At 48.7% G+C, this 18,883-nt stretch overlaps 1 protein-coding gene across 1 annotated transcript in view; it reads left to right on the top strand.

The window, feature by feature from the left end:
• The window catches only part of LOC119437740 (sorbin and SH3 domain-containing protein 1-like), a 266,626-nt gene that overhangs the window by 25,008 nt on the left and 222,735 nt on the right, over window positions 1-18,883 (top strand). The window lies entirely within an intron of this gene.

Below are 18,883 nucleotides of genomic sequence, written 5' to 3'. Positions count from 1 at the left end.
TGTTATTTCGGCGGTCAAGATTGTTAATGCCTCTCCGTTCCGCACCATGTCGCTGTTGCCGAAAAATAAGTTGGGCGCGGCCCAAACGTGGTGGTCGCGCGCACAAGATATATGCCTCGCATGGGGCGTGACCTATGGTTTTGATTGACAGGCGAACTCGTGCGAAACTCGTACATCGAGAAAGCCCCCTCGAGTTGAACTCGGGAACATGGCGGCGGCAGCAGCAGCCTGTGTCATCGCATCCAGCAGCAGCAAGCGTCAATATCACCGTCTGGACCCGTTCACCTACATGACCGACGTAGAGTTTCAGCGTTATTTTTGCCTTTCCAAAACGTCAGCGCGCTGGCTGTGTGACGAGTTAGGCGAAGGCCCTCGTCTTCGCCTATGCTTTCCGAGCACAGCCTGGTGTGACTAGGCTGCGGAGCAAAAGTTCGTGCGATCGCTTCGGCTCTCTCCGGCTTCAAGCGCTGTTCGTCCACCGCGCCCCAGCCCCAGGCCAGGTCCGGCGGCGTCATCGGAGTACTGGGGCACCTGCGAGCACCTGGGGTTCAACCCGGACCAACCAACCTGCGAAGGCGAAGTGGTCACTTCATATAGGAAGACTCAGATTGGACGCCGCGCTGCCTTTCGGTGAAACAGGTGCCGAAAGCAGTTTTCGCAGTTACACGGTACCGCTACACGGCACGGGCTGAGAGGTGAAGGAAGTTACTTCGCCAAAACGGACCGCCTCGGCCGTCCGAACGACCACCTCTCCAGGCGGCAACTTATTTGGCTCACGTGCTACGTGAGCAAAAGCATGCACATATGGCTGTTGAAGGAGATGACCGGTGACTTGTTTCCTCTATCGGAACACGGCATCACCGACTGGACTAACTACACCCGTGTAGTCGCGAGGGACGAGCTGCTGGCCCGACCTCCACTCAGTGGCCCCGGGAAGATAGCTCAAATTGACGAGTGCCTTCTTCGCGGCGAGTAAAAGTACAATGGAGGCCGCCTAATGACGGGCGACAACGTTCCGCCGAGCCGCCAAAATTACGGCGGTGTTAAAGATGGTGGTCTTCGGCATGTTCTGCGCGACCAAAGGGGTGCTGCGACTTTTCAAGGTCGACCGACGAAAGGCGGCGACATTAGGCGCCATTATTGCAGCCAATGTTCAACCCCAGACCATTAATATTGACGAATTGGCCGCATACAACTGTATCCCAAATTCAGTGGATGCTAATGGGGCATTAGGAGACAGTCAACCACAGCGTGAATTTTGTGGACCCCATCACGGGCGTTCACACGCAAAGAATAGAAAGTTATTGTAAAAAAAAAAGTGAAGCGCCACCTCGTCAGCGATGGGTATAGGGTAACTGCACCGATGCTGGAGTCCCACCTGGGATAGATGTGGTGGCACTCAACGGCCACGTGCGCTGCAAAAACTCTTTCTTGCCTTTGTTAGAAGCCACGGATCGCGTGGGCTACGCAGTATAAAAATTATTTCTTTCCTGCGGTTGTTAGAAGCCATCGCTCGGCGCTATCCAGTATGAAGATGCATCATAAAGTCAAAGAAAATAAAGCGTACTTTTCTGACCCTTGTATGAGTGCATTCCGGCATTCCTGAGTTGTTACACGGTAAGCGCGCGGCAAACCACTTCTGCGCTAGACGACGCTCACTTCGTCTCGCAGCCTTACTTTGGCGCGAGCAACGAGCGATCTGTTTAAAGCCTAGTGTGAAAACCAGGTGCACACCAATCTGTGCTCGGAAATACTAGCGCAAGCACGTAGCGAGCCACGCCAATCCAATCCAGAGGGAAAAAAAAGAGGGCGAGCGTCCCCTCGTGGTATAACACGAAACGTATTAAGCTACGAATTAGTCTAATACACATTCAGTGTACACCTTGTAATCTTTAAAATGCTTATAACCCACGTTAATGTGACTAATATTATTGTACTGAATGCATTTATTTCATAACTTGCTTGTGCCTGTAATGCACTCGGTGGAAAGACAAACAAGTGAAAGAAGGCACGACCATGCATCGACCGTATCATCACGTGAGCCCCAGTTTGTCGACCGCCCATATGGCAACGCCCAAGGGATGATAGCCACCCAGAGGGAATCTAGATAAACCAATGAAACTGGAGGCGTGCCGACGGACAAACTTTGTCTTCTTACAATTAATTCTTTCATCTTGGGGCGTCGCCAGAGCTCGTGAAGATCCCGAGTTTCGCCAAACTCGGCGCATCCTGCATAGCACCCCTGCATGGGTGAAACTCACAATTCATATGCGGAGATGCCACCGCGATTGAGCAGGACGTGCGCAAGACGGAAGCGAAAATACAGGTACTATCGCGCCGGGTATGAGCTACGACGCGCGACCGCGTGGCAAAGCACTTTGCTACGTTGGATAATGGCACCGATTGGTGTCGTGTTTTCTACTTAAAAGGTGAGGATTCCGCTGTTACAGTTTTGAACATCGCCCCTTTATGCGAGCTTTCACCCTGGCTCCCAAGCTTACGGACAAAATTCTTGTCTCACGAAAATATTCTGGACAGACCGGTGTCCACCTGTCGGTGTCCACGGCGTGCATCATAATCATAGCGTTCTTTCCCCCTCCCCCAAAGAAAAGCAAAATAAAAAGAAAGGCTTTGCTAGCCCCAGAAACTCGCGTCTAGCATTCGCTATGTAGTGAGTCAGCGTTGCTGACTAGACTGGGAACGGCACCTAAGCAACTTTCTCCATATACTTTTCATTTCTTTAAAAACCAACGAGCCATTCTTCTGAATGAGTTTCACCCCATATTATTAGCCAAATCACTTGTCAATACTTAGTGTTGCAAGGTTGCCTAATGTGCGATTCAGGGAACGTTCTTACGAGTGAACCAAAGTCCAAGCGTTGTTTGCTGCGCCCCTTCTCCCAACTGGACAAGCCGAAAATCTTGTATGAACAGCTTTGCATAGAATCGGTGAAATGTGTACTAGACCCGTCTGTGGCGAAAAGTGTATCACGGCATGTAAAGCCCCTGCGGAGCATGAAATGCGAGTTACAAGCGACATACACTGACTGGTTGATCACGCGTCCACGAGGCTCGACCCGCGCCCTCATTGCTGCGCCGGCAACGCTCATGCATGCGCTCTTGCACGTCGCAGGAACCCAGTTAGTTTGCGCGATTTTTCACCCATCTGTGCCATTGCAGGCCGCACGATGCGTCATTCAAGTGCCGATGCGAGCCAGATTTACCTTCACTCTCTGAATTCAACCTTCCGATGCACCCTCTCGGGATCCGGTTGAGGTGCGCGTTTCCCGGCGATTCCCCGATGGCGTCTCCACGGCCAACTGCTTTTTCTCGTTTTTCCGGCCATTACCTTGCTTCGCCTAAACTAAACAACCATGGCGACGCGACAGAATGTTCCATCCGTCAATTATTCGCGGCTTGAAGGGGAGAAATGCCCCATGCGCGGCAAGAAAGAAATGTGGGCCGCACGACCGGATGTGCACTTCCGGCGCGGTGGTGGACAAAAAATAGGCTCGACGCATTGTTGTCGTTCGGCGGGCTCCTCCGAGCGGGGCCCAGAATAGAGAACTGCGGGGGCGGAGGCGGCACCCTGCTGTCGAGACGCACGCGGAACGGACAGGCGCCGGGGCGACCTTCGGCCCACGTCCGCGAACTGCACAGCCAGAGGCTGCTGTGCAGTCCCATCGACATCAGCATAAATTGAAACGCGAACAGGAAATAATTGATCAGACCGCTGATTACGTGAGGTCCGACGTGTAATCGCTCTGCACTAGCCGATTTCTAAGCATGGAATAATGCCAAGTGTACGTTTTGGAACCCCAGTAAGTCACTGCAGTTGAACCTCGAGCCTCATCCAGTTGAACCTCGAAACGAACCAACGCATTCAAGTATAGTTTCGGAATTGTTAGCGTTTGAATATACATAGTATGCTGATAGTACATGTGCACAACGTGGATATAAAGGATTTGGGAGTCTCGGCGCCGCTGCACGCGGAATAAGGAAGCCTAAAAAACAAGCATTAAAGCAAATTCCGCGCTCAACTGTTTCACTGTTTATCGTATTCGTCCCAGAAACGCACCCTTTCAGCGCCGTGCCTGTGGAAGTTCTCTCTCAGACAGTTGTATAGGATGCGGGCATTTGGGCCACGTAGAAAGTGGCCAGCAGCGAAAACTTGCTCATGAGGCGTACGTGTATGCTCGAAGAGTCAGTGAATAACGAATAAATGAGAAACCAAGATCTGCAAGCAACGTTGAGGAGAAAAAGGATTGGAAACAGTACAAAGTTGTCTGTCATGATTAAAAAAAAAAGAAAGAAAGAAAAACTGCTAAAAGAGTTCACCCATTTGGGAAGGCTGCCTAACACGTTACTACAAACGAGTCAGGAGGGGGTCATCATGTAGCTTATAGCAGTGGTCAAAATGTTTAATTTCACGGCATATATAAGTTATCGTGACATAAGCCGCTCGTGACTATTCTCTGCAAAAAGTGCAACGCCGTGTAAGTCAAGCTGCTTAATGAAGTCACAGTTTGTTGAAGCAAGAGAAGTAATTTTGTCGGAAGGGAGCGATACAGGCTAAAATTACTGCCTTTGATTTATGCCACAACACCACATTAGAACAGCTGAACGAACTCCCCAGGTTCTGTGAATGCGCCTGACCATGGGTGCCATCGCCTATCTCTAAGATCTCATTATCGATTGGATCCTTGTTTATAAGATGCCAGCCTCTTCCAGAATAGTGTCTTCAACGTGTGAAACATCCAAAGTTGTTTCGCATGCGTCAAGCATGTTTCAGACGGTGGATTGAGATGGTGGATTGAGACGGTGGATTGGAAAATTCATACGGTGGAAAATTCAGACGGCGGATTGAGGATTGGTGCGACCGACAAACTTTCTCTTACGGACATTACAAATTGCACTACTGCGAGCACCGTATTTCAAAATAAATACTCTGTTCAATACTAAGTTGTCAGTTCTTCACCCAGGAATAAAAACACGCAAGGAAGGGTCGTTGACACATACCCACATCGAACTTTTACCGTGTTGAAGACGTGACAGCTTTATTTAAAACTCTATAATTGTTGAACGGCTGTCTTCCTAGCCTCGTATTCGCTTTGTTGAACAGCATATTTCGACGGACAAGGTTCTGTGTCGCTTTGTGGTCATACGCTTTGGCTTCGCGTTCGGCAATAGCCGCTTTTCAATTTGGCCGCTTGGCTTTAGGCTTGCACATGGTCTACATTTTTAGCTCCATCTCCAACTAGTACACACGTCATTGCCGTTTCATCGACGTATTTCACTCCGTTCAGCCCGTGACTCAACGCTTAGGGTATTCTATGTATATAGCACTCGTGTCCTGCGTTCGTCGCGTATCCAGGAGACGCTGACCATGATGACTCATAGCCACCGCCAGTCGTTGTCTATGTTACCATTGGGCGACTGCCCACAGCACGACGCTGAATTTGACGTCCTCATCGATGTTCTCTGGTCTCGATCGATGCACAGAACGCGATTTAATAATCAGGGGACGAATTCATCGAGCGTTTTGCTCGTTAGCTTGTTGGCACTGGACGGCTGCCTTCCTTAATGATATACCTAACGTCACGATTGACTGGAATCTACTCCTACGAACAGCTCTAGAGTGAGAAAGTTTTTTTGTGAATATGGACACTGCAGCCGAATTCCCCAAGTTTTTAGTTCTTGCACTAAAATTGTCCATAATAGCGGACGGAGGCCTGTCGGTATGTTGTACATAATATTAGTGTAGATGACTGGCCAATGACAGATAGCACGTACGAACGGGAAGCTTTGCGAATTTGTGAATCCGGCCCCTAATTTCCTCGAGTCATGTGGCATGTAGCCCTAGCGCGATAGTATAAGACTTCGGCCCGTCCGGTGTCTCACTCTCTTACGGGCTGCTGCCCTCGGCGCAGTGCTCTGACGCTTTGCACCTACGGAAAATTTCGGGGCTTAACTAAACTGAACACCTTTTTTTCTTCCACTTGCAGTTTATCTCGTGCTGCGGGTGCTGTAACGTAAAGCTATTCCAAACTTTTCTATTCCAATTCTGCGATCAGCCCTCCATGATTGGTCAAACAATTTTCTGGCAACCCCCAACTTCGCCTGTCTGTCACGCGACGTCACGAAAACCGCGAAAACTCCCCATCTGATATGACGCGCACACACCGATTATGCATGATTAGACAGAACAAAAGAAAAATAATTATTTCTGATTCGACGCCTTTTCGTCATTAGCCTTCTGTTATTGGTCGAAAGTTTTCGGGCTGCGCCCACTTTGCCTGTCTGTCACGCATGTCACAAAACCACGAAAACTCACCGCGTCTAAGTTCTTCTTCTTTCTGAGGTTTTACGTGCCAAAACCAGTTCTGATTATGAGGCACGCCGTAGTGGAGAGCTCCGGATTAATTTTGGCCCCTGGGGTTCTTTAACTTGCACTACAACGCAAGCACACGGGCGTTTTTGCCTTTCGCCTCCATCTAAATGCGGCCGCCGCGGCCGGGATTCGATCCCGCAATCTCGTGCTCAGCCGCGCAACGCCTTAGCTGACTAAGCCACCGCGGTGGGTGTCCGCGTCAAAGTGATGTGTACGCGTTAAAGATGCATTAATATGCCAAACAAAACTGATTTTTTTTATTTTGTTAATAACCGGAGACTGCCCTGTTCTGAAAGGAATTGAAGATGGCTGCCCGCTGATCGCTAAGGCACTGCCTCGCACCTGTCAGAGAGCATGGATTTATTTGCGTATAATAATTTTTTTTGCGTGGCAGTATAACGTTTCCGAGCCCTTTCGGCACATTTACGACACCACTCTGCCAATTCTTCTTTGCTGAGTATCCATTTTAGCGGCATTCCTAAACTTCCGTTGCACGCCACCGCGATTTTCGACCAGCCACCACAAGCTATGTAAGGGGAAGCGGACCAATCTCATACGTTGGCACCACCCTCCTCTTCGGTTATCTATTTTCCCTACGCTGGATCGTCTCCATCAAAACCCTCTCCACTTGAGCGTGCCTCTTGTCAGCCAATTAGATAAGAAAAACCATTCAATGTAGGCAATGATATTCGTTTTGAAAGCAAACAAAAGTGACCTCCTACAAACGAGGAGAGCGTTTGATTGGGCTGTTCAGACAACGCTGCGGGTCACCGCCCGATGCTTGCGTCATTGGTTACGTAAAGTTGACGTCAGGAGATTGGAATAGTTTTACGTTATAGGGCCCGCACGTGTGCATCAATGCATCAATGTGTATAGTACGTATGGGCTAAGCTACGGCCTCAAGAAAAAGGTGGACCTCATCTCTTTTACCAGTGGGGCACCGACGGGGGGGGGGGGGGTTTGGGGATTGTAACCCCCCCCCCCTGAGGCTGACCCAACCCCCCCTTTTGTTTAACCCCTTTTCTTTCCTTGCGCATTTGAGTACTGCAACTAAGATGTAAGGCGCGCAATCGTCTGCACACTCGTAAAAAACGCGTTTTTTGACAATTTCCCGTGAAGAAGTTGAAATTAGTGCTGTTTAGATGGTATCGGCAAACTGTCAACCCCCCCCTGGCAGAGATCCTGGGTGCGCGACTGTCTTTTAGCATCCCTGTGTTCCTCCCTTAACAGTTATGTTAGGTTGATAGGGCGTGCTTATGTGGTTCCAAAAGTTGGTACAGCAGGCGGCACTCGACCAATGTTGGCAATAAATGCAATCGCAAAAGAGCCAGTGTGAGAGAGGGTGGTCCTTCGCTCTTTCTCGCAACTATTCTCCATCTCCTCCACCCCTGGTTGCCCGCGCTCACGCGCGTCCCCAAGGTCCAGCTCCAGCATGAACGAACTGTTCTAAACGAGTGCCTCGACGCCTAAAGTCTTCCAGTTACGAGACTCGCGATAACGAGCCGCGTTAACTAAGTGACGAAAAGCTGCGACGTGGTGTTTGGCTCGTAAAACCCGCGGCGCAACCACCGCTTAGTACCGCGCCGTCGCCCGTGCAGAGGTCGCGAGCGGGGAGGTGCGGGGGGCTGCAAGTGACTCCTCTCGCTTGTTCTTCTATTCGGCACCTCAGGCGACTCGAGTGCGTTGGTTATTTTCGAAGCGACAGCGTCGCGCTCGGCAGGCGCAACAGTTGGCAGCGCCCAGACGCTGGCCGCATGTGCAGGGCGCACGGTGCCGGGTTTGGCTCGGGTGGAGGCTGTGCAGGAGGCGCCGGATGATGTCACCGTCTTCGTACTAAGGCCCTCCTGAAGCTGTCGCCTCATGCGTCGAGGAACTCTTCTTTCACTGTTCTTGTACTGTTCACCTTTCCTGTACTTACATCACCGCGGGCGAGAGCGAATGACGGGGCCAGGTGCACTTCCGCGATCGTGTCAGGGCGCTCTTCGGACGCTGCGACGTGCCTTCTCTGAGGATCATTGCGTCAAGCGGGGCACTGCATGAGTTCAGGGAGATGGTCACGTGGCTGTTGGCATGAGAGACCCTCCAGAAGCAATGAGCGTTACACTCTCCTCTCTCAGTTGGGCAGAACACGGCGGGTATAGCCGTCCACTAGCCGTGGCGGCTCAATGGTTAAGGAGTTCTCCTGCTTTGAAAGAGGTCTCAACTTTGATTCCCGACCGCGGCAACCGCATTTCGATGGAGGCAAAATGTAAAAACACTCGTGCATTTCGCTGCCTCTGCACGTTAAAAATTTCCATGAGTGGTCCAATTTTCTCGTTAGGTCCTTCGGTACGGCGGCGAACTTTTTACTACCTATTTGACACCAATATTTAATATCGGCCTAATGACTCCGACTGTACGGTGCTGTCCCGGGCTGCTCGACATGCTGAAGAGTGCCGTAAACTTGTCTGCCTCTTTTTTTTTTCTTGGGGGAGGCGGGGGTGGCGGGCGTCCTTTAATATCAGCAGTAATCGCGTCGAGCTAGCACTGTACTTTGTGGAGGTTTCCTGTGGGTCCCTGGCTCCTCATCTGGCCAATCTCAACTACGCTTGTGAAAAGACATCTCGGACTGTTCTACGTTCTGCACGAATAATGTGCTGTCAACGCGCTGACCCGGTAACAATCCCTACGGACATTCGTTGCCACGGCTGAGAAATTGCGCACGTGGAACGTCTGAAATATCCTAAGTCCAACTTGTTGTGTGCTGCCATGAGTCATCAGCATGGCTCATTTATTTCTTTCGGGAGTGACTATAACCAAGAAAGACACGCGTTTCAGCTGTATTCATAACACCTTACGAGATCTGGTGGGATTCCACCTTCTACGCAGGTTTCCGCTAAGTTTGCCGCACCATTATCAAGCTGCAATAAACACCTTTTACATTCCCTCTGAAAGTTGCGCCACTCGCCCGCCTCCTATATATATATATATATATATATATATATATATATATATATATATATATCCATCTTTTTTATCTCTGGTGTGGGCCATTGAGCTTGGACCCTTTCTGCACTATCACTAGGATCGGCCCACTTTTAAGCATGACACCACCACCACCACCGCAGCCGAAACTTGTGAGAATATAAAGCTTCGCTTCAAAACTTACCTCTTGGGGAGACTGGGGCGTATTAAGGAACATTGTATAAAAGAATAGGTCGTAGCGCCCACCGACGCTGCGACGCGGGGCGCTGTGGTCGGCGCTCCCAACCGGTGCCTTGGCGCCGACTTTCACGGAAGTAAACAATAAAGAAGCGCAGCGCGTGCTCGAAGCGCAAGCTCGGCACGCGCAGTGTTGTTCCAGGAGCTTGAGACGCTGGTCGTGGCGGCCTCCGCTCGGCTGGCCGCCTTCTCTGTAGGAACGACGGCACGGCTCATTCGCCGCCGTCACGTTAATTCCTACAAGGTCTTAGTGATCACGCGAGAGGCATTATGTTTAGCAAAAAAAGTTTCTGTATTCGCTTGCCAGTCATTCACTATAAAGAACAATTTTGTGCCCTTTGGAGCTTATCTTGTCCCCTTACACGGGAATTCTGTAAAACTAGACACAAGCATACTTGAAACCTTTCACATCACCTTCCTCAATATATCGTCACGATCACAACTTACAACCTTATTTCGCACGCCCGAAAAAGTTCACGAATTATTTTCTTTATTGCGATAGCAATTATATGGACACTCTAGGTGCATTTGTGCGGTCGTTATCGGCGCCGGCGTCGCCGTGATGTTCCGTATAAAGTCCAAGGGCGGTAACATCGTCCCCGCGCGCCGTATGCTGTTCATAAACAGGTCACAACACATCACAGGTCAAAACTAAACTGGTCAGGCCACATCACGAAACTAGTCGCAGCCACATCCAAAACACTTGGTTTCATTAAACGCTTTCTTTCTTTATCCCCAAGTTACATCCGAAAACTTGCATACGTTAGGCCTAGTTAGGGATGGAGGTTCGTGGGTTGTGGTGGTCCGAAATGGTGCCCCTCGATGGCCCGAGTGCACGGTGGCAACGCGAAGGAAGAAACAGCCTCTGGTGGAGGACAACGTTTATTCCGCAGCAAAGCATCTGACCTGGCTGCGCCCAAACAACTCTCCCTCTCTCATGCCGAGCGCCCTTTTTTAAAGGCTTGGTCGCGCTCGGTCAAACAACCCAACAAAAACGCGTACATTCTTTGACTCCTTGCCACCATTTCACCCGCCCCTACAGGAGCCACACTCAATTCATCAAACCTCGCAAGCGTCTTTCAGTCACTCGCTGCCGGTAATTGTCATCCGTCATGCCAGCTTAAGCAAACAGTAACCGGTTGGTGGCCCTCTGCAATAATGTGGGTTGAAAAAGCCGCATCCAGCGGAATTCCCTTCATCCGTAAATTAAGGAGCCGCCGTCACGGCTCATTTCTATGAAACACACTTTCCATGCGTGCATGCGTGCTTTGTCATTCCTCTGCCCACTGGCTCGGGGGGCGCTGTCATGGCTTTCAACGTAATTTCTATAACAGCCCCCGTGGACATTCCTGATGCTCGGCTCCACTGCAGCGGTATCCAGTACGGAGATAGCCAAGAAAAGCTTGGCGAACCGTAACGACCCAACCTATACACTCTCAAACTGACTCCTGACGAAGACAGCTAAGAAAAGCATGGCGAACCGCAGCAAACGACCCAACCTATACGCTCTCACTGACTGACCTAAACTATAATACTCGTATCCCTGCGCGATATGGAGCCCTCTCCAAAATTATCTAATTAAATTTCTTGAAAGCATCCAGAATCGGGCTGCTCGCTTCATCTGCTCTGAATATGAAACTCGGGTTAGCGTAAGTACCACCAAATCATCCATCAGTCTCGACTCATTAGCTCAACGAAGAAAGACAGCGCGGCTGGCACTGTTTCATAATGTGTATTACCATCGCCCTGACCTTCGAACCTCCTTTTTAGTACCACCTGTGCGAACATCATGTTGGCTTTTCAATTCCATGAATGTGCAGCGTATAACTGGCTCTACAAATGCATTTATTAAGCCATTTTTACCCCTGGCCATAGAAGAATGGGACTCGCTTCCCGAATCAATTATCCATGAACGTGACAATTCTAACTTCAGGCGGTTAGTGTCAGCTCACTTTTCTAAACTAAAGTGATCAACAGCAGATGTCTTCCTTAACTTGCTGAACCAAATTTCAAACTGGAATCTCGCTTTGTAGTTGATCCTTAATCTCATTTATATATAATATTTTGTCCGGTACCTTTGCATTATTTATTGTAAACTGTGCTATAAAACGCTGTGCTCTCATTTTCTTCGCTTCAATATAGTTGTATTATGTGACCACACCTTATTGTTCTTGTACTTGTAATGTTGTGCTTGTAATATCACTATATCAATGCTTTGTAAACACAAGCGGAGACGCATTACTTATTGTTGTTTTTTTTGTACTATTGAAATGTATAACCACAGCATGCCTCCTTGTTTGTGATAATTCATTGTTTAATAACATGACCGCGCATATATTTTTCTTTCGCTACCCTCCCCTTATGTAATGCGCAAACCCAGGGCCCTTAAGGAACAATAAATGATGATGATGATGATGATGATGATGATGATGATGATGATGATGATGATGATGATGATGATGATGATGATGATGATGATGTGCAAGTGAAAGTGTGCGAGGGTGAGCCGACGATGGTGGCTCAATCTCCCGCGCTCACGGGAGAAAAGAGGGCTGGAAGCGCGCTGTCTTACGTCGCGCGCAAGGCACCGGGGAGAGGGGAGAAAACAGTAGAACGGGGTGGATATCTAGAGGGGCCGGCGAAGGGCGTATGTGGTTCCCATATGCTGCGGATACGGAAGTGGCGGAAGGCTTGGAGATAGAGACAATCCCTCAGGAGGTACGACAGTGTTGGCCGAGCGCCGCGCAACAGGTGCAGTGGAATACTTGATGGCCAGACGCCGGTGGGGTATACCGTCCTTTGAGGTCCTCTAGTCCTCCCCTGTAAATGCACACGGGCGTGTTGCCGGTGCTTTTTGAACCACCACCATGTTGTGTACAGTCCCTTATTGATGGAAATACAGCTAGTATAAGCATTTTTTGTAGACCTTTACCTTCGTTTCGTGCAACATACGAAATAATTATAAGCGCGAAAATATGTGGTCTTTCTGAAAATGTTACGCGTAGATATATCAAGAACACCTAGCTAGCTAAATCAAAACGCTTCTTTGTAGGAAAGCATATTTGCATTTTTATTACCATAAAACCTCACTTCGAAACTGTCATTGTTTTTCACACTTTAGATAATACACCTTCAATAGGCACTCTGAGCTCCTGCAAGGGCGCTTATTCATGGAGTGCATAAATCGCCACCATCACCAGCCCTATTTTATGTTTGTGTGGTCAAAACTTCTAGCAAATTTCAACCTTGATTTTGAAGTAGCGTCTCAAGTTGAACTAGAACGAAAGTGAGTACTTTAAGCCCAATCAAACCGTTCATTTATTTCTTCCCAATAACTCGTTCTGCACCGCGCTTTTAATAGATGATCCCTAGTGGCTGCCGTAATAAAATGTCGGTTTTGCGTCTGTAAACAAGTGCAGTTCTCGCAGCACTGTACAGCTTCATTGCACGTCTACTTTGCTATGCAAGCCTTGGACCTCTGCCAGCAGACCCTGTCGCAAGAAGGGTTAAGACTGCAGTCACACCGAAGCATATACCGGGAAACATTGCTCATTGCTGCCCAATGCCGCAGCTGCAAACGACGTTCCTATCGCGGAAAGCATGCTTTCCAAACTTTGACTTGGTTTTATTGCGATAGCAATTATATGGACACTCCAAGCGGATTTGTGCCGTCGCCGTCGCCGTGAGGTTCCGTATAAAGTCCAAGGGCGATAAAATCGTCGCCACGAGCCGTTACAGCATGTGCGAGTGAAAGCGCGCGAGGGACGCGCGCTTTCACCGAGAGCGAACGCACGGCGGAGCGCAAACGCGACGTCTTCCTTCATGCGAAAGGCCGTGGGGAATGGGAGGGAGGGAGGGAGGCAGGAAGGGAGGGAGGGGGGCGACGCTGTGCTGCGGCACCAACTGCGTATCTTGCGACCGGGCGTAAGGGGAACTGGCGACTCAATCTCGCACGCGAAAGGAGGAAAGCGGGAAGGCAGCATGGGAGGGAGGGGGGCGGCTTCTACTCTGCCGGCAACTGCTTACTTGTACTTTGCGCGGCTGCGGGCAGTCGCGCGCACCCTATATCGAAAGCGATCTGCACACGGCTCCTACCTTTGTATGCCCTGTGCTTTCGCCGCTCAGTTTCCGCTGAAACGATAGACTGTACGAACCTTCGCTCGCTGCGGCTGCGCGCTTGCTCACGCCAGCGTTTTGACAGTGGTTGTGTGCGGTCATCGAGTGTGATCTATTCATGTTTGCTTGTGCGCGCTGACACCATGCTTGTTAATTAAGTTAGTATGCGAATGTGTCCAAGTTTATAAAGCCGATAAAACTACTATCCTTACTCCGTATAGCCACGAGCCGTATGCTGTACGTGCGAGTGAAAGCAATTGATGCTTCGCCTTTCGGGCGAAACTGCGACTTTTTTCGAATACCCTGCAAATCTGCACCTTCAAGTCTCAAGCTAGCGTGTTAGATGTGTTTATTGATTACCTAAAATTGTTAGGGTTAACTTCAACAGTAACATAACCCCGAAGTGTGTGATTTCCTTTTTATGTTGCGTGTTTTTCGACAACGGACAATGAGGTACAGGGCAGCATACATGCGTCGAAAATCGCTTTTGAAGAGCAAATAAATGCGTGTGGAAACAAAAAGAACTATAATAACCGAGCAAAACGAGGACTCACGTACGTACCGGAGTGCAAGAGCACTAACAACAAGCCCCGATTTAGGGCACCCGGCGCGTGCCTCTAAAGAAGCCACAGGCAAAGTGCACATGCCAGCGTTCTGGCTGGAGTCCATGTAGCAAAGAAGGCTAGAACGTCATGTACACAAACGCATCTATGAAGCAGTTCGACCTAGCGAAAAGGCTCCAACGTCGGCGAGGAGTGAAGTGCGTTTCAACGTTTCAAACATAGGCACCCTATAAATTTGAGAAGCTGCAGATCACTGCAGAAGTTTGGTTTTGTTGCAACAACATTGCATTGCATCGGCATTGTTTTTTTTTGCAAGAACAAGACACCTTTAGGGGCCACGAGAAAGTCGACAGAGAGACCCTGAGTTGGATTCCTTGGATATCTTAACATTCGAACGTGTAGAGTGCATCATTGAGAACAAGTTGAGAGTTGTAGGGAGTTCTCGTGCCCCGAGTAGACGGGTGCGACTTAACGCGTAGAGGAATGGGAGACAAATCATGAGTATACAAATGTAGGACAACCACGTTCTCGAATACAATTTATCTCGCAAATCCAGACCCTAGCACTTGCGGTAATGGCACATGCAGAAAAAGAAAGAAAGAAAAAGGCTGAATTGTTGCAAACAGTAATTATGCGTTAATCTTCAAAAACTGACACCTAACGCATCCAAAAGCTGAAATTACTTTTTTTCTCATGCTTTAACTCTCTTTCCATGTGCGTTTAAACGCATGCGCTCCTATTCTTTCCTTTGTATATTATAGTTCACCCGCAGTAAAGGCTGCTCCCGAACGACAGCAATGTGCGACAAGGTCGTAAATCAAATAGACGCTCGGGTTTTGGTCACGAGTATCAGCCAATCACGAGCATGTATTTATTGAATTCAGCATGTTTCATATATATATATATATATATATATATATATATATATATATATGAACCATTCTGTGGTTAATTTTTATTTCATGCACTTATCGCCCTAATTGGTCCTTCTCAGAACTGTGTGCCTTTGTAACGTAAACCCAAGAACCGATGTCAGCGGCCTTCATGAGTTACTAGAGTGGCCCACTTTCTAAACGCCCCTTGGAACTGTCCCGCCACCTATGAGTATTCTGAGAGACGTAGTCATTTACATTTTCTTGGCAACGTCAGCACGCACAATACACCGAGAGCACAAGATAACCCGTACACCAACTAGCCGCACTTTCTATTGTACTAATAGTTATTTGCACTATTCCCTAATTTCCCTTGGAAGTTACACAACAGGACAAACACGAAGGCCCCAATGATAATTGGACGCAAGTCAGGACAGCTCTTATATACGATATCTATAAAAATACCACGTAGTTTATTTTATTATGTATTAATTATATCTTGTAGCTCCAAGAATAGCAACAATATACTAATCCATAAGAATGGCGACTTGAATGGCTGAAAAATTATATTCCCGTTAACTAGCTTTCAGTATTCTATAACATATTGACCACGATAATTTTCAATAGAATCAGGGCAATACTTCACTTCAGTCAACCAAGAGATATTCTACGATTGATCAGAACCATGTATCAATCAGGTAATCGAGAAATCTGCGGAGTACAATAAACCTCTCTATGTGGCTTTCATAGATTATGAAAAGGAATTTGATTCAGTAGAGATACCAGCAGTCATAGAGGCATTGCGTAATCAAGGAGTACAGGAGGCATACGTGAATATCTTGGGAAATATATACACAGATTTCACAGCTGCCTTGCTTCTCCACAGGAAAAGTAGAAAATTCTCTATTAATAAAGGGGGCAGGCAAGGAGGCACGATCTATCCAATGCTATTCGCTGCATGCTTAGAAGAAGTATTCAAGCTCTTAGACTGGGAAGGCTTAGGAGTGAGGATCAACGGCGAATATCTCAGCAACCTGCGGTTTGCAGATGACATTGTCCTATTCAGCAACAATGGGAACGAATTACAGCAAATGATTGAGGACATTAACCGAGAAAGTGTAAGAGTAGTGTTGAAGATTAATATGCAGAAGACAAAGGTAATGTTCAATAGCCTGGCAAGGGTACGAGAATTCATGTTGGACAGTCAGCCTCTAGAGTCTGTCAAGGAATAAGTTTACCTAGGTCAATTATTTACAAAGGAACTTGATCATGAGAAGGAAATTTACAGGAGAATAAGATAGGTTGGAGTGCATACGGCCGGCATTGCCAAATCCTGACTGAGAGTTTACCACTATTGTTGAAAAGAAAAGTACAATCATTGCATTCTACCGGTGCTAGCATATGGGGCAGAAACTTGGAGGTTAAGAAATAATCTCGAGAACAAGTTAAGATCCGCGCAAAGAACCATATGGAACGAAAAATGTTAGGCCTAACGTTAAGAGACAGGAAGAGGGCGGTGTGGATCAGCGAGCAATCGGGGATAGCCGATATTCTACTTTGACATTAAGAGGAAAAAATGGAGCTGGGCAGGTCATGTAATGCCTAGAGCAATTAACCGGTGGACAATTAGAGTTACAGAATGGGTACCAAGGGAAGGGAAGCGCAGTCGAGGACGGCACAAAATTAGGCGAGGTGATGAAATTAGAAAATTTGCAGGCGCAAGTTGGAATCAGCTAGCGCAAAACAGGTGTAATTGGAGATCGCTGGCAGAGGACTCCGTCTGGCAGTGGACATCAAAATAGGATAATGATGATGGTGATTATGAATGATATATAATATGTGAAACAGCCAGCGCCACTTACAGGTGCCTTGACACTCGTGTATTGAAAATTACCTCGGGCACTGCCCGTGTTATGTAATTTAGCGTAAAGACTTCAAGATTTCATTATTCTCAGACGGGCGCGCCTTTGGAAACTTCGGTAACCTTTTGTATGGTATAGTGACGTTCCGAAATCACTGAATTTGCAGTCCCACCTGCACTGCACAGAACCGGTATAGTCTACATCCCCAGGGGAGCTGAGTTCGTTTCCCCTTTCGAAATAGTTACTATGGTTACTACTTCTTCAGCACGAGTGACTTCAGCGTTCACATTGCAGCGGCATGTAGAGGAGCCCTCGCGTTGGTGCTTTCCTGCGCAGTCGTCGCCATATGGAGCGTCGGTTGCGAGCGCTTTCGCAAATCGCGTGGTCTCCAGCGGCGTGCTTTGTTTGCAAATACTTGCAAGGAAAACAGCAGAGCGGCTCAACTTCAAAAGCAGTCACGGTGTGCGGCATCCAGCCTGCTTGCCGCGTGCCCGCCGCCACGCGTGGTTTGCAAAAGACGGCGCGCGATGCGCGGCCGCTGTGCGTCACTAGCGCGAGGTGGTCGCTGGTTTGTGTTGCCGGACGTTGGGCGGCTATTTCGGACAGTCGGGTACTCGAAAAGTGAACGGGGAAAAGGTGGTCGGGGAGGGAAGTGGGGCGAAGAAGAGCCAGGCATCCGATGATGAGGTCACCGGAAAACGGCCCCGTGAACGGCACTATACGGGCGCGCGCTCCGGGACTATTTCGGGAACGCAACACGCCTACTTGTGCAAGCCCACCTTCCTCGGGTCTTTCCCCCTTCACTGAGAGGCACAAACGCACATACACCTCAGCACACCGGCGGAGGAGAGCTAAGTAAGCGCGGTCGCAGTGGGGAACATGTTCACCTTAGAATGGAAATTTGGGCATGTTTGGCTTTGCATTTTAGGCGAGAGGCGTGAAGAGAGAGAGAGAGAGAGAAATAGAAGCGAGGAAAGGCAGGGAGGTTAACAAGACGCACGTCCGGTTTGCTACCCTGCACTGGGGAAAGGGGGTATAGGGATGAAAAGAGAGAGAAAGAAAATAGAGAGAGCACAGTTTCGCGCACATTTGACACTTCGCACGAAGTCTACAGACGGTCGCCAAGACCTGTCGACTTGAGGTAGTGGAACAAGGCTTTCGTGGCTTTCTGTGCCATCGACGCATACGGCCATGGTCCAAGGATCTTCATTTCCGAAAATGGTCGAGAATCCAGCCGGTTCAATGCTGTCCGGAGAGCTTCACGCTCGACGTCGAACTGGGGACAGAGACATAAGACGTGTTCAATCGTTTCACTGGTTCCACAAGGCGAGAGGCGTGAAAACGAGCATGACACGCAGTTAGGCCAGCGTCGGTCTACCTGTGTGGCCTCGTTTTCGTGTCTTTTGTCTGAAAATGTGCACCGCTTGCACTGCTTTCTCCAAGAGCGAGTTCGATATGATTTTCTAAGCACGGTTTCAGGGTGTAACTACTTTGTAGTCACAAATACGGCAAACAACGTTTTCGTGGTGACAGGATGATTGAATTGCAAGATAAACGTGAGCGGTGGGCTGTGATCAGAGTCTAGCGCAAGACAAAGGGAACACGATGATGGTGCCTGGGAGTGACTGTGGCGCCCTATAGGCGTTCTATTCGCTGTACTGCCGTCTGCTCTGTTCGTTTTCACCTTTAGTTGGGGTGCAGGCGATCACTATAGGCGCTACACTATTTCAGCGTAAATATTTCGAAGCCCTTACTCTTTGTGCGGGAACGGAGCGGACTTTCATGAACTAATAATACTTTGCTCCCAAAACTAACAGCATCGCTGTGCAAATTGATGTTCGTGATCATTAGTGAACGCACAAGTACGCACTCATGCACA

This window comes from Dermacentor silvarum, chromosome 1 (genome assembly GCF_013339745.2).
Source record: "Dermacentor silvarum isolate Dsil-2018 chromosome 1, BIME_Dsil_1.4, whole genome shotgun sequence".
In the NCBI taxonomy this organism is placed as follows: Eukaryota; Metazoa; Arthropoda; class Arachnida; order Ixodida; family Ixodidae; genus Dermacentor; species Dermacentor silvarum.
Note: the sequence above shows the minus strand (reverse complement) of the source record. Positions and strands in the feature narration are given on the sequence as shown.